Source organism: Hyperolius riggenbachi, chromosome 9 (genome assembly GCF_040937935.1).
Source record: "Hyperolius riggenbachi isolate aHypRig1 chromosome 9, aHypRig1.pri, whole genome shotgun sequence".
Lineage (NCBI taxonomy): Eukaryota > Metazoa > Chordata > Amphibia > Anura > Hyperoliidae > Hyperolius > Hyperolius riggenbachi.
In genome coordinates, this window is record NC_090654.1 from 141927861 (window position 1) to 141943699 (window position 15839).

Genomic DNA, 15839 nt, shown 5'->3' on the forward strand with positions numbered 1-15839 from the left:
TGGCGCCTCTGTTCAAATTTGCACAGTTAGCACGTGAAGTGCTGTTCGCGGACTTTTGCGCGCACCCTGGCCTGGTGGTGGGAGCTGCACAGGCAGCAGGGCAATGCAGCAGCAGCAGGTGTAACGTGTGCTAGGAGCATGCCACGTGACACTTGCCACGTGTCACGTGGCACTTGCCACGTGTCACGTGCCAAGTGCCACGTGGCACTTGCCACTTGCCATGTGTCACGTGTCACTTGCCAAGTGTCACATGGCACTTGCGACTCGTGGCAAGTGCCATGCGACACGTGGCAAGTGCCACGTGACAAGTGGCAAGTGCCACTTGACAAGTGTCACATGACACGTGCCACGTGACATGTGCCACGTGACACTTCGCAAAGTGCCCCGTGACTTGTGGCAAGTGACACGTGGTAAGTGCCACATGCCATGTGACACATGCCACGTGACACTTGGCAAGTGCCACAAGGCAAGTGCCACATGACAAGTGCCACATGACAAGTGCCACGAGACACGTGGCAAGTGCCACGTGACAAGACACTTGGCAAGTGCCACGTGACACGTGGCAAGTGCCGAGTAACAGTCGGACAGCAGAGGAGAAGACACTAGTGCACACTAACTGTCACACTGGCACTGCTCACAGCACAGCAGTTCTGTAGAAAGCTAACACAGTGGTACTACTACTCTAACAACTACTAGCACTGACTGCTGTACTACAGTACTAACTACATAATAACAGTAATCCTATCCCCTAATCCCTAACCTAACCTATACCTAAGGCTAATAGCTGGCCAGCAGGCAGCAGCTGGTCTGGTCTGTGCACAGCACACACACAGACACATAGCAGCTGCATGCAGCACACACTGACTGCCACATAAATGACATCAAGCTAATTCATGATTTAACAATAGTGTAGTGATAGTGAAGGGGTTAACCACTGAACAGCTTATTATGCAGGAGAACAGAGGCGCCAAAAGGATAAAAGGAAGCTAAATGAGCTTAAAAACCAAATTCTTGGTAAATAGAGGAGGTAGTGGTGGACTTACCTCCTCCAAGTAGACACACAACGACTGTAGTAAAGACAGTCAATATATTTTATTTATGAACTCCAAATATGCAACGCGTTTCGCAGGTTTGATCCCGCTTCATCAGGCAATAACAACGGAGCAATAGCTGTAAACAGAGATAATTGGCTCATAACCCATGTGTAGTCATACAGTCATTAAATTGTATAAAAATAAAAATATATATAAAAACTATAAATAAATATCAAACATCAGAGGTGAAATAGGTATTAAAAAGTGGGGGTGATTGGGATAAAGACAGTGGAACAGGTAATTGTGAGCAGTGATGAGCAAAACTGTTAATATTCTTTTCACATAAAATCTTGCAATAATAATGCTTAATTCAAATTTTAAGTAAACAATTTTGGGGAAAAAATTCCCGTTAAATTGCGCGGTTTTTGCGTACATTGCACATATTCACGAAAAAAACACCGATCTTTTGGGCTAGAATAAAAATTATTGTTTCAGACGTTTTGCGCTAAAATATAGTTCTATACGTTTTTACAATAAAATATTGATCTTGTGTATTTTTGCGCTAAAAGCAAAGAATGTAAAAATCAAAGATAAACCTCAAATCAAAAACCGAATTCTCAATGCAAAAGTTCACAAGCAATTGAAAACATGAAGGTATCATAAAGAAAGACAGCTGGGACTTACCATATGTGGTCAGTAGAAGAGCCAGGCACCTCTGTGAGGGCTCACTTCCAGGAGTGCTCATTTATACTACTTTGGGGGTTGATTGACCAATCACAGTGCTTGGTAAATGTGCTGAGTCATTCTGCACATGTGCAGATGAAACTAGCAGTTGCTGGTGCCATTTTGGAATAGGGCAAGAGTAAGGGCAAGTTCATTTTAGTGATGCAGTGCCATCTAGTGGTGGATTGTGATATATGTATATAGGTGATTGTATGAAAAAGTGCATAGTAGAGCGTAACAATTACCTGAACAGATAAAATAAGTACCTGCAAGACAGGTTAAAATGATGTGATATATGTAGAATAATAAGATAATCAAAGAATATTAAAAACGCATACTATAAAAATATATAAAAACCTCTAAGAAAAGCATGATATAAAACACTAGGAAAAATTGTCACATCTGTGTCACTTGATGTTGTAGCATCATGATATAAATAACCATATTGTTGTCTATCCATCCATACGTTTTTACAGTTTTGTGGCACTGTATTGATCATAATTTACAGTAAAAATTATAAAACTGTAAAATCATAACATCAGAAATTAAAAAATTAAAAGAGAGGACTAGATAAAAGTGTGAACGGAACAGTATGAATATATTGCTTACAAAATTAATAGATTTTTTCTAGGACCTCGTTTAATCCTTCTGGAGCGAGTGTCCTAAGAGTCTGGATCCAGTACATTTCTAGTTTTTTGAGTTTCTCAAATGCCGCTGGTTCTGATTCGTTAATGGTGTCAATTAAGGTGATGGAAAAAGTGTCGGGTTTGCTCTGGTGCATGAGGTGAAAGTGACGTGAAACACTGTGCATGGGAAATTTATTAAGAATGTTCCTTTTATGTTGGCCGATTCGGCTCCGGGCTTCTTGAGTTGTTCTGCCAACATACTGGAGATGACAGGCACAAGTAATCACGTAAATAACGAATTTGGACTGGCAGGAGATGTGTTTCTTTATGGAGTAATGGGTATTGGTGACAAATGATTTAAATGAGGAGGTATTGGAGACAAAGGTGCATGCTAGACAACGGATGTGGTTGCAGGACCAGGACCCTGGTGTGGAGGGGGCTTGGTTAGGTGTACTTTCAGTTTTGTGGCAGCGGAGTCTGCTGGGGGCTAGTAAGTTACGGAGGTTGGGTGCTCTTCTATAAGTGATGAGTGGCTTATTGGGTAGAATGGGTCTGAGGTATGGGTCCTGGAGTAAAATTTCCCATCTTTTGTTGAGTATTGATCTGATGCCCTGGTGTTCTTTGCTAAATTGTGTGATGAATCTGGGGGGTGGATTTGCATCAGTATTAGGATTGGGTATTGGGTATGAAATGGAGGGTTGTTTAGCTTTATGGCATGCATCACGGATGAGTTTTTTCGGGTATTTTCGAGCAGTAAATTTCTTGGTAAGTGTTTTGGATTGTGTAATATAATCATGGTTATCGGTACAGTTTCTGTGTATGCGTCTGAACTGGCTGTAGGGTGTATTTTGGGTCCAAGGTCTGTGATGAAAGCTATTGAAGTGGATGTAGTTGTTGGAGTCTACGGATTTGAAGAAGGTCTTGGTTTTGATTTTACTGTGTTCGGTGAAAATCGTTAGGTCCAGGAAGTCGATGGATACAGGGTGATGTTGTGAGGTGAATTGAAGGCCGGCTTTGTTTGAGTTTAGAAATTGTATGAATGCGGGGATGAGTGTGATGTCACCTTTCCAAATAAAAAACAGGTCATCGATGTAACGTTTGTATAGTATAATGTTGTCGGTAAATGGATGTTCAGTTTCTATTAGTTGTTGTTCAATGTAGCCCATGGTGAGGTTTGCATATGATGGTGCAAAGGAGCTACCCATAGCTGTGCCGCTGATTTGGTGGTAGTATTTGTCATTGAAGGAAAAAATGTTATTGTTAAGGATGAATTCGGTGCATTGTAAAAGAAAATTCTGTTGTATGGGTGGCATGGAGGGAACAGTGGTAAGGAAGAATTGTATAGCTGATAAACCAAACTGATGGGGAATGTTGGTGTAAAGCGATGTGATGTCACAAGTGAGCCAATGGTATTCAGAGGACCAGGGGATGTGGGATAGTATTTGTATCAGATGTTGCGAGTCCTTCAGATATGATGGGAGGTTGGTAACTATTGGTTGTAGGTGTCGGTCGATGAAGCGGGAGAGATTGCTTGTCATGGAGTCTATACCTGATATGATTGGTCGGCCGGGTGGTTTATGGAGATCTTTGTGTATTTTGGGGAGATAGTAGAAGAAGGGGGTTTTTGGGTGAAAATTAAGAATGAAATTACGTTCGTTTTTGGTGATGATGTTTAGTAGTAGGGCTTGGTTAATGAAGTCTTTAAGGATTTTATTGAGTGTGATGGTGGGGTCTGAGGAAAGTTTATTGTAGTGTCTGGGGTCTTCAAGGAGCCTTGCGGCTTCCTCTAAGTAGTCTGTTCTGTTGAGGATAACTATACCGCCGCCTTTGTCGGCGGATTTTATGATGAGGTCTGGATTGTTGAGGAGAGATTTGAGAGCAGAATTTTCTTTGGGTGTGAGATTGGGTTTAACAGTAGGTGTATGATATTGTAAGGTCTGTAAGTCATCTAAAACCAGGGAGTAAAATGTTTCAATGAAATTACCCTTTGAGGCTGTCGGATAGAAGCGGGATTTACCTTTAAGCTGTGTGGTGATGCATCTTTCAAGTTGTATTTCGTTTGGATCAGAGGAGACTACCGGTAAATTGTCGTTATTCGTGATAATGAGAGGGGCGGAGGTGAGTAGGGTTTGATTCTTTTTGATGGCAAAGTGTCTTTTGAGGGTGAGTTTCCGTATGTAGGAATTGAGGTCAGTGAAGAGATCAAACATATTGGTGGAATTGATGGGACAGAAAGACAGCCCCTTTTCCAGCAGTGTAGTTTCATGTTGAGTGAGTATGTGATTCGAGAGGTTAAAAATGCATTTTATGGGTTGATCTTTGGATTCTGTTTGTGTGGGTATTTTGTTTTTGTTTTTGCCTTTTCCCCTCGAGCCCCTTTTCCTACGTTTGGGTGGGGAAGAGGTTAATATGGTTACTCGGGGTGGTGGGTTCTGTTCTGGGTGGTGACTGGGTAGGGTTGTGGGGTGGTCGTCGTTTTCTGGGAGAGGGATGGGGGCAATTCTAAAAAAGAGTTGGACAGATTGGGTTTATTTTGTAGAGTGGGTGCTTGATGGGATTGAATCTTGAGGGGTTGGAAAAAGTATTTTATTGAGGTTTGAACTGTGTTTGGGGCCAGGAGGGGAAGACTTTGAGAGAGAAGGGCTGCCCGGGTGGGTTGGGGGTGGGGACTCGGGAGTGGGGAATAGTTGGGTGATGATGGGTCTGTATCACAGAGGCTGATCTGTGAGATCCCAAATTCTGTTGGGGAAACTGGTTCAGAAATTGGTATGGGGGTGTGGTCCTGAATGACGTTTTGGGCTAATGTGGTGGGGTTGGCGATGAGGGGGTCCAAGTGAGGTACTTTGGCGGCCTTGGTAGTGGAGACCGGGACAGTGGTGGCGGGAGTGTTGCCTGTCATCTCCATGTTGTCATCAGATTTGTCTGGGCTGCTGGCTATTTCATTGAAAGTTCTTTTTTTGGGGTTTGTCCTCATGGGTTTTGGTTCTAGATTGGGTCTGGGGGTAGAGTGTGTTGTGTTGGGCAGTGTTGTGGGTAGTGGTTGGATGGGTAGGGGAGTGTTGATGAGGGTAGGGGTGTCTGTGGGCTTAGGCTGTGGGGGGGGTGGGGCTGTGATTGGGACATATCCAGTTGGTGGGGGGTGGAACAGGGGAGGTGGGGGATATGGTGGGTATTTGAATTGTGGTGGGGGAGGGATAGACAGGCTCATGAGTGGGCATGGTGTGGATGTGGGGTGATATTTGGGTAGTGGGTTGTGAGGGGGGCGGGGGGGACCGCCTGGGGGAGGTCTCGGTTTACGCTCCCTTTCGCGATGTTCTGCGTATGCCAGTCGGTCCCTGTTTAGCTTTTTGATTTTGTTATCCATGGTGTCCCGTTCAAACTTTTTTACTTTATTTGTGAGATTCGACATTAGTGGGTAATACTGTGGGTTATTGATATGCAGAGACAGAACTTCTCTGCATTCATTGATGATTGGCTGTAAATTGTTGACCAGCGTAGTGCGTTTATTTATTAATCTGGTCATCATACCTTCGCCACAAGATTCAAGGTACTCGTACCATTCTGTAGAGTATACGGTGTCATTCGGGAAGGCTGATAATGTCTTAACTCGAATACCATCGGGGGAGATCTTTTCGTTTATATAAGTCTGCTGCATTGCTATGTCCGCTAATTGAAAAAACTCATCTTTTAAGGCATTTTCAAGTTTTAGGAATGTAGGTTTGAGATCGATGGGATCTGGTACAGGTCCATCAGTAGTGGGTATGGAGGCGGGAACATTGGGCAGGTCCGGATTGCGTTTAAACAGCGCCAGGAGATTGTTCCTATGTGTAGATCGATCATTAACGAACTCCATGTTTGAGGGTCTGCAATTGGTGTAGGGTGCCCTGATCCGTGGATGGGCCAAGCGAGCTTGCAACGAGATAAAAACAAGGAACACCAAGAGCCCCAATAGTGTAATATGTACTGGTAAATGGTTACTAGATAGAGTAAATATTAATACTCACAAACCAGGGTTACCATTAGGCAACCACTGTAAAGGCAGGTGGGGAGATTTTCCTGACCCCACTCAGGAATAAGAAGTCGCTCTCTGTAGATGAGAAAAAGGGGGTTCAACCCTCCACCCAGGGTGGACTCAATATTATGCAGGAGAACAGAGGCGCCAAAAGGATAAAAGGAAGCTAAATGAGCTTAAAAACCAAATTCTTGGTAAATAGAGGAGGTAGTGGTGGACTTACCTCCTCCAAGTAGACACACAACGACTGTAGTAAAGACAGTCAATATATTTTATTTATGAACTCCAAATATGCAACGCGTTTCGCAGGTTTGATCCCGCTTCATCAGGCAATAACAACGGAGCAATAGCTGTAAACAGAGATAATTGGCTCATAACCCATGTGTAGTCATACAGTCATTAAATTGTATAAAAATAAAAATATATATAAAAACTATAAATAAATATCAAACATCAGAGGTGAAATAGGTATTAAAAAGTGGGGGTGATTGGGATAAAGACAGTGGAACAGGTAATTGTGAGCAGTGATGAGCAAAACTGTTAATATTCTTTTCACATAAAATCTTGCAATAATAATGCTTAATTCAAATTTTAAGTAAACAATTTTGGGGAAAAAATTCCCGTTAAATTGCGCGGTTTTTGCGTACATTGCACATATTCACGAAAAAAACACCGATCTTTTGGGCTAGAACAGCTTATCACTGTGTACAGCCCTTGGCCCAGCAGCACTGGAGCACACACTTTAACTGTCACACTATGACATCAATCAAGCTAATTAATGATTTAACATAGTGTAGTGATAGTAGTGAAGGTTAATCACTGATATGTCTCATCATGGCAGCCCTCCTCAGGGGGGCAGGCCAGTGTTTCTTTCTGTGATTGGGTGCCAGGGCTTAGGCTGGGAGGCCTCTGATTGGCTCAATGAGGTCAGGTGGGGCTGGCCAGGGTTCCCCTCTGTGGTTGGTTGCTAGGGCTTCTGCAAGGAGCCCTCTGATTGGCTCCAGGACGTCATCACCTTAGTTACAGTATTTTGGATCCAGATATCCGCGGATATCCGCGGATATCCAGGTTATGCGGCCAAATATTCGCAGATAGCTATCCGGATTTGGGCCCAGGTATCTGGAATCTGAATCCGGTTGGATAGCTGAAAAAAAGTTCAGATATCCGAGTTACCCGGATATCCGGAATCCGGATGAGCAGCCCTGCTTCAAAGTGTTCAAGGAGATTTCATAGGAAACTTGTCCTGGTGCCTTGGACTGGTTCAACAGTGGGTATTGTGTTGGTAAGGACAGTTCTGGAGGGCATTGCAAAAGGTTTGGCATTTTTGGATAGTCCCTGGAAGGTGGTGGGTATTGCTCAGAGAGTTTCAGGGGACTTTTTCCTGGAAATCACGGTTCTGATGGGTATCACACTGGGGCTTGTAGTACTAATGGGCATGGTTCTGTAGGTTCTGGTTCCAATTGGTCCAGTCTTGGTGAGACTGATTCTGGAATTTGGTCTTGTCGGGCTGTCCCGACCTTCATGAGTTATCAGTTTGCTGGATTTTCCGCATCTGGTTTTTTGGTTTGGGTGGTTCAGGAGAATTGTGCCAGTTTCTATAGGCGTCTGGACGCCGCCTTTAAAGGAGAGGGGTACTGTAAGGATTCCTCCTGTGGCGTGTTCTGTCCATTGCGGTGGAGCCGCAAACGGACAGTTCTGGCTTGTCAGCCTGCATTCGGTTGTGTATTCGCTATGAGTCACATTGTCATTTGTAATTGCTCTGCAGTTCTGGGCAGCTCAGGATGCTGTCATCATTCCACCAATGGCTTACTACAGTTGAGCTGCAGCCAGATAGCCCTGTATTTCCTGCATGCATGTTGTTGCATAGTACTGCATGCATTTGTCATGATAGTCTTTCAGCTAACAAATAGTAATCAAGCCAGCTCAGGATTGAATAATTACCATTCAGCTGTGTAGAGATTTGCATGCTTGTATCCATTGGCTGATGTCAGCATAAAAGTCAGCCTCCCCTTTTAGACCTCGCCCATCATAGTTTCAGCTCTGTCTAAGCTGTTACTGGGTCCTTTGTTACTGTGAATAATATTCCTGGTCTTATTACTTTCTAGTTCAGTTATCTTGTGGAGCTACGATTATATATTTCCCATGGGGACATATATACGTACTACTTCTAGTGCAGAGAATTTGTATTGTTTGTATTGCCTAGTTAGTTTGCTGTATTGCTCCAGATCTAGCTAGTCTCCCTTGCTTATGTTATATATTGGTTCATCGCCAATATATACATATTCTAGTAGTCAGCGTTTGTTATTTTCCTTGTATTCATGTTACGGTGATATATCAGTGCCGCTGATATATTCGTACTCGAACTGTTGATATCCTGTGTTCAGCTAGTCAGTTTTTAGCACGTTTCGGTAGGTTGCGCTTAGCGTGATCACCCGTGCTTAGCTAGCATAGTCCTGTTCGTGCAAGGTAGCCATTGCTGCGGTTGCTATTGGTTACCTCACTTTAGTCTTTGTGAATGCTTGCTGTCACTGAGGCAGTGACTATATTAGCAAGCGTTCATTCTGTCAGCCTCTGTCCTCCTAGTCCTGTTCTTGTGAGGTGGCCATTGCTGCGGTCACTTTTGGCTACCTCACTCCAGTTGGTCTTGTATCTATCTGCATGCTTGCTATCGCAAGAGCAGTGCAACATCGCACTGCGCTGCCATTGCATCTTATTTGTAGCGTCATCGGAAACCTAGAGCTACAGTTGCTCTGGGCAACCTGTGTAGCCGTGTAGCCTCTTCCATTATCCAGCTCTTAGCCTTGTTGTGCTAGGTGGTCAGAAAGTATGACCCCCCAGCATTACATTACCTGCCCTGGCCGTGCTTAGCAGACCAGGCATCCATGGTCAGGTGGACCCTTGACCCAACGCTGTGTGCCAGAGATGACACCACTTGCCTCTCAAATTCACGGTACAGTTTGGGTATTGCTTTTTTAGAGAAATAATTGCGGCCTGGCATCTTCCACTGCGGTGTCCCAATGGCCACAAATTTACAGAAGGCCTCAGAGTCCACCAGCTTGTATGGTAACAGCTGGCAAGCTAACAGTTCCGCCAAGCCAGCTGTCAGTCGCCGGGCAAGGGGGTGACTGGCAGAAATCGGCTTCTTCCTCTCAAAGATTTCCTTCACAGACACCTGGCTGCTGTGGGCAGAGGAGCAGGAACCGCTCAAGGGCAGAGGCGGAGTGGAGGAGGGTAGCTGTGAAGGTGCAAGAGAGAAAGCGGCTGAAGATGATGCACCTGAAGGAGGAAGAGTAGAAGGAGGGTGGCTTTTCTTTTGTGTGCTGCTTTTGCTCAGGTGCTCTTCCCATTGCAGTTAGTGCCTTTTCTCCATATGACTTCGTAAGGCACTTGTCCCTACATGGGTGTTGGCCTTTCCACGGCTCAATTTTTGGAGGCAGAGAGAACAGATGGCATTGCTCCGATCTGAGGCAGATACACTAAAAAATGTCCAAACCGCTGAGCCCCCCTGGGGTGATGGCACTATGGTGGCATCAGCAGCTGACGTTGAAGGGCATGTTGGCTGGCTGTACATAGGCGGCGATACATGGCGCATTACACTGCTACCAGCTGTTTCTGACGACGAGCTCCCCCTGCTTCTTTCAGAAACTCGTCTCCTCCTACTCCTCTCTGACTCCCCCTCTGAACTGTCCAAGAACAAGTATGAAGGAGGCACTCAACAGGTGGTAATTAAACTTGCGTTTAATAAAAGTAACTTAACACGACATGTTTCAGGGTTTCCCCTTTCCTCAGGTGTATAAGCACCCTCCAGAACACAGCAAATATATACTCATGTGAATGCACCACACCCTTAAGTGATCACTCCACCCACTTAGTCAGCTGACCATGGAGTCAAGGAAGTCCATATTAACCCTTTCGGGTCAGTCCATAATTTCTTGCTGGGCACTACACATCAGGTGTCTACCCACATAAGCACCTAGTAAACAATAGTATAAGCACAACAGTATGCAATCCATACACGGATATACAGTATACAAGACATCATAACAGCTTAGCCACTACACAGCATAGACTCACTGCCCCAGGGATATGATTGCTCCCTCTCTCCACCACCCACCAACCGATGACATGGCATCAAGGCCTAGAAGGGAGAAAAAATTACATTATTAGTTACAGGAAACATTTCAGACTAAACATATCGTTCAACCCTCGAGGGGTTATACAGTCAAGTTTCCTCATCCACTTGGCTTCTCTCTGAAGCAAAAGTCTATCCCTGTCACCTCCTCTACTTAGGGGGGGGGGGGGGTAAATGATCTAGTACCATCCACCTGAGCTGTGACACCCCATGTCCAGAGGCAAAAAAATGTTTGCCTACCGGTGTATGACTCTCAGGTTTAGATGGATCATATCCTCGAATAGAGCCTCTGTGTTCCTGAATCCTCCTTTTAACTCCTCTGTTGGTTTTCCCCACGTACATCAGTCCCCAGGGACATTTCAATGCATAGACTACATCCCGATTCTCGTTCCCGTGTGGGGATGCATCACGTGTTCCCCCTTGATGATCGATCCGCAGCAGTTGCAGCCTAGGCAAGGAAATGTCCCCCGTTTTCTGGTCAATTTGCTCATCTCCACACACCTGGTAGATAAATAACATTGCCAACCAGATTTCTTATCGTTCTTCCTCTCTTATAAGAAAACAGCGGGAGTTCTTTAAACAGCATATCATAAGTGGGATCCTGCTGGAGGAGCGGCCAGTACCTACTGACCACTTCTTTCACCAGGCTCGATTGCCTGCAGTAGGTCTGCACAAACGATATGCGTTTAGACTTTTCGTCTGTTTTGATCTGTTTGGTTAGTAGGGAAGACCTCTCAACTCCCCCCTGTAATGAATAGCGGAGATACCGCCGCGCGGGCAAGCGGCAGGGCGGCGGTCTCCGCGTTCAAGCCGGCGGCCTTTTCCGTGCAGCAACATGTCTCTGGTTCGCCTGGTCCTTCTAGTGCACACAGATGGAGAGCTACGCGTGTGCGCACCAGGCGACAGGACCTTTATGCCAGCAGAAGGGGAATCAGCTGACCAGGCCGATCATCCCAGCTGGACTCTGGATTGGCTGAGTAGCTGGGGCGGCACTGCGGAGTGCTGCAAGTATATATAGGACTTGCTTGTCAGTTGCAGGTTGTCTGCCGTTGCGTATACTCATGTGTGAGCACTAGTGTTGGGCGAACATCTAGATGTTCGGGTTCGGGCCGAACAGGCCGAACATGGCCGCGATGTTCGGGTGTTCGACCCGAACTCCGAACATAATGGAAGTCAATGGGGACCCGAACTTTTGTGCTTTGTAAAGCCTCCTTACATGCTACATACCCCAAATTTACAGGGTATGTGCACCTTGGGAGTGGGTACAAGAGGAAAAAAAAATTTAGCAAAAAGAGCTTATAGTTTTTGAGAAAATCGATTTTAAAGTTTCAAAGGGAAAACTGTCTTTTAAATGCGGGAAATGTCTGTTTTCTTTGCACAGGTAACATGCTTTTTGTCGGCATGCAGTCATAAATGTAATACATATAAGAGGTTCCAGGAAAAGGGACCGGTAACGCTAACCCAGCAGCAGCACACGTGATGGAACAAGAGGAGGGTGGCGCAGGAGGAGAAGGCCACGCTTTGAGACACAACAACCCAGGCCTTGCATGAGGACAAGAAGCGTGTGGATAGCAATTTGCATTTTGTCGCCATGCAGTCATAAATGTAATACAGATGAGAGGTTCAATAAACAGGGACCGGAAACGCTAACCCATCACAGATGTTCATTGTTCATGTTACTTGGTTGGGGTCCGGGAGTGTTGCGTAGTCGTTTCCAATCCAGGATTGATTCATTTTAATTTGAGTCAGACGGTCTGCATTTTCTGTGGAGAGGCGGATACGCCGCCGATCTGTGACGATGCCTCCGGCAGCACTGAAACAGCGTTCCGACATAACGCTGGCTGCCGGGCAAGCCAGCACCTCTATTGCGTACATTGCCAGTTTGTGCCAGGTGTCTAGCTTCGATACCCAATAGTTGAAGGGTGCAGATGGATTGTTCAACACAGCTACGCCATCTGACATGTAGTCCTTGACCATCTTCTCCAGGCGATCGGTGTTGGAGGTGGATCTGCACGCTTGCTGTTCTGTGTGCTGCTGCATGGGTGTCAGAAAATTTTCCCACTCCAAGGACACTGCCGATACCATTCCCTTTTGGGCACTAGCTGCGGCTTGTGTTGTTTGCTGCCCTCCTGGTCGTCCTGGGTTTTCGGAAGTCAGTCTGTCGGCGTACAACTGGCTAGAGGAGGGGGAGGATGTCAATCTCCTCTCTAAAGTCTCCACAAGGGCCTGCTGGAATTCTTCCATTTTGACCTGTCTGGCTCTTTCTTCAAGCAGTTTTGGAACATTGTGTTTGTACCGTGGATCCAGAAGGGTATAAACCCAGTAATTGGTGTTGTCCAGAATGCGCACAATGCGTGGGTCGCGTTCAATGCAGTCCTAGGCCGAAGAGGTCATAGCCTAGGGTCACAAAACCTGTTTATTGGGCAATTTCAATGGTGGCGAGTCTGACGTACATAAATCGCAGCAATGGCTGTTAGCAACGTCTGAATCTCACGAAATGTCTCATGCAGGTAGAAGACATATTGTTAGACTTGGGCTCCAAAGATGGGGTCCCTACATCTCTGCAAACCAGAGTTACAGGGGTCCAAATTTGGTAAAATCCCCCATAGGATTTCATTGGCTCCCTATTTCACTTTCCAAAATCTCACATCTTTTCAAAGGGCAATGGCTCAGCAGTACCAAATTTTCTAGCATTGTAGGGACCCTTAGGGGGAACATGACTGGTGAGTTTCGGGCCCCTAGGCCGAAGAGGTCATAGCCTAGGGTCACAAAAACCTGTTTATTGGGGCTATTTCAATGGTAGTGATGGTGACGTACATAAATCGCAGCAATGGCCGTTAGCAAAGTCTGAATCTCACGAAATGTCTCATGCAGGTAGAAGACATATTGTTAGACTTGGATTCCAAAGATGGGGTCCCTACATCTCTGCAAACCAGAGTTACAGGGGTCCAAATTTGGTAAAATCCCCCATAGGATTTCATTGGCTCCCTATTTCACTTTCCAAAATCTCACATCTTTTCAAAGGGCAATGGCTCAGCAGTACCAAATTTTCTAGCATTGTAGGGACCCTTAGGGGGAACATGACTGGTGAGTTTCGGGCCCCTAGGCCGAAGAGGTCATAGCCTAGGGTCACAAAAACCTGTTTATTGGGGCTATTTCAATGGTAGTGATGGTGACGTACATAAATCGCAGCAATGGCCGTTAGCAAAGTCTGAATCTCACGAAATGTCTCATGCAGGTAGAAGACATATTGTTAGACTTGGATTCCAAAGATGGGGTCCCTACATCTCTGCAAACCAGAGTTACAGGGGTCCAAAATTGGTAAAATCCCCCATAGGATTTCATTGGCTCCCTATTTCACTTTCCAAAATCTCACATCTTTTCAAAGGGCAATGGCTCAGCAGTACCAAATTTTCTAGCATTGTAGGGACCCTTAGGGGGAACATGACTGGTGAGTTTCGGGCCCCTAGGCCGAAGAGGTCATAGCCCAGGGTCACAAAAACCTGTTTATTGGGGCTATTTCAATGGTAGTGATGGTGACGTACATAAATCGCAGCAATGGCCGTTAGCAAAGTCTGAATCTCACGAAATGTCTCATGCAGGTAGAAGACATATTGTTAGACTTGGATTCCAAAGATGGGGTCCCTACATCTCTGCAAACCAGAGTTACAGGGGTCCAAAATTGGTAAAATCCCCCATAGGATTTCATTGGCTCCCTATTTCACTTTCCAAAATCTCACATCTTTTCAAAGGGCAATGGCTCAGCAGTACCAAATTTTCTAGCATTGTAGGGACCCTTAGGGGGAACATGACTGGTGAGTTTCGGGCCCCTAGGCCGAAGAGGTCATAGCCTAGGGTCACAAAAACCTGTTTATTGGGGCTATTTCAATGGTAGTGATGGTGACGTACATAAATCGCAGCAATGGCCGTTAGCAAAGTCTGAATCTCACGAAATGTCTCATGCAGGTAGAAGACATATTGTTAGACTTGGATTCCAAAGATGGGGTCCCTACATCTCTGCAAACCAGAGTTACAGGGGTCCAAATTTGGTAAAATCCCCCATAGGATTTCATTGGCTCCCTATTTCACTTTCCAAAATCTCACATCTTTTCAAAGTACCAAATTTCAGCAGTACCAAATTTTCTAGCATTGTAGGGACCCTTAGGGGGAACATGACTGGTGAGTTTTGCCACTGCTGAGCCATTGCCCTTTGAAATGGTGTGAGATTTTGGAACGGTAAATAGGAGGCCCAATGAAAGCCTATGGGGGATTTTACCAATTTTGGACCCCTGTAACTCTGGTTTGCAGAGATGTAGGGACCCCATCTTTGGAATCTAAGTCTAACAATATGTCTTCTACCTGCATGAGACATTTCGTGAGATTCAGACGTTGCTAACGGCCATGGCTGAGATTTATGTACGCCACCATCACTACCATTGAAATAGCCCAAATAAACAGGTTTTTGTGACCCTAGGCTATGACCTCTTCGGCCTAGGGGCCCGAAACTCACCAGTCATGTTCCCCCTAAGGGTCCCTACAATGCTAGAAAATTTGGTACTGCTGAGCCATTGCCCTTTGAAAAGATGTGAGATTTTGGAAAGTGAAATAGGGAGGCAATGAAATCCTATGGGGGATTTTACCAATTTTGGACCCCTGTAACTCTGGTTTGCAGAGATGTAGGGACCCCATCTTTGGAATCCAAGTCTAACAATATGTCTTCTACCTGCGTGAGACATTTCGTGAGATTCAGACTTTGCTAACGGCCATTGCTGCGATTTATGTACGTCACCATCACTACCATTGAAATAGCCCCAATAAACAGGTTTTTGTGACCCTAGGCTATGACCTCTTCGGCCTAGGGGCCCGAAACTCACCAGTCATGTTCCCCCTAAGGGTCCCTACAATGCTAGAAAATTTGGTACTGCTGAGCCATTGCCCTTTGAAAAGATGTGAGATTTTGGAAAGTGAAATAGGGAGCCAATAAAATCCTATGGGGGATTTTACCAATTTTGGACCCCTGTAACTCTGGTTTGCAGAGATGTAGGGACCCCATCTTTGGAATCCAAGTCTAACAATATGTCTTCTACCTGCATGAGACATTTCGTGAGATTCAGACTTTGCTAACGGCCATTGCTGCGATTTATGTACGTCACCATCACTACCATTGAAATAGCCCCAATAAACAGGTTTTTGTAACCCTAGGCTATGACCTCTTCGGCCTAGGGGCCCGAAACTCACCAGTCATGTTCCCCCTAAGGGTCCCTACAATGCTAGAAAATTTGCCACTGCTGAGTAATTGCCCTTTAAAAAGA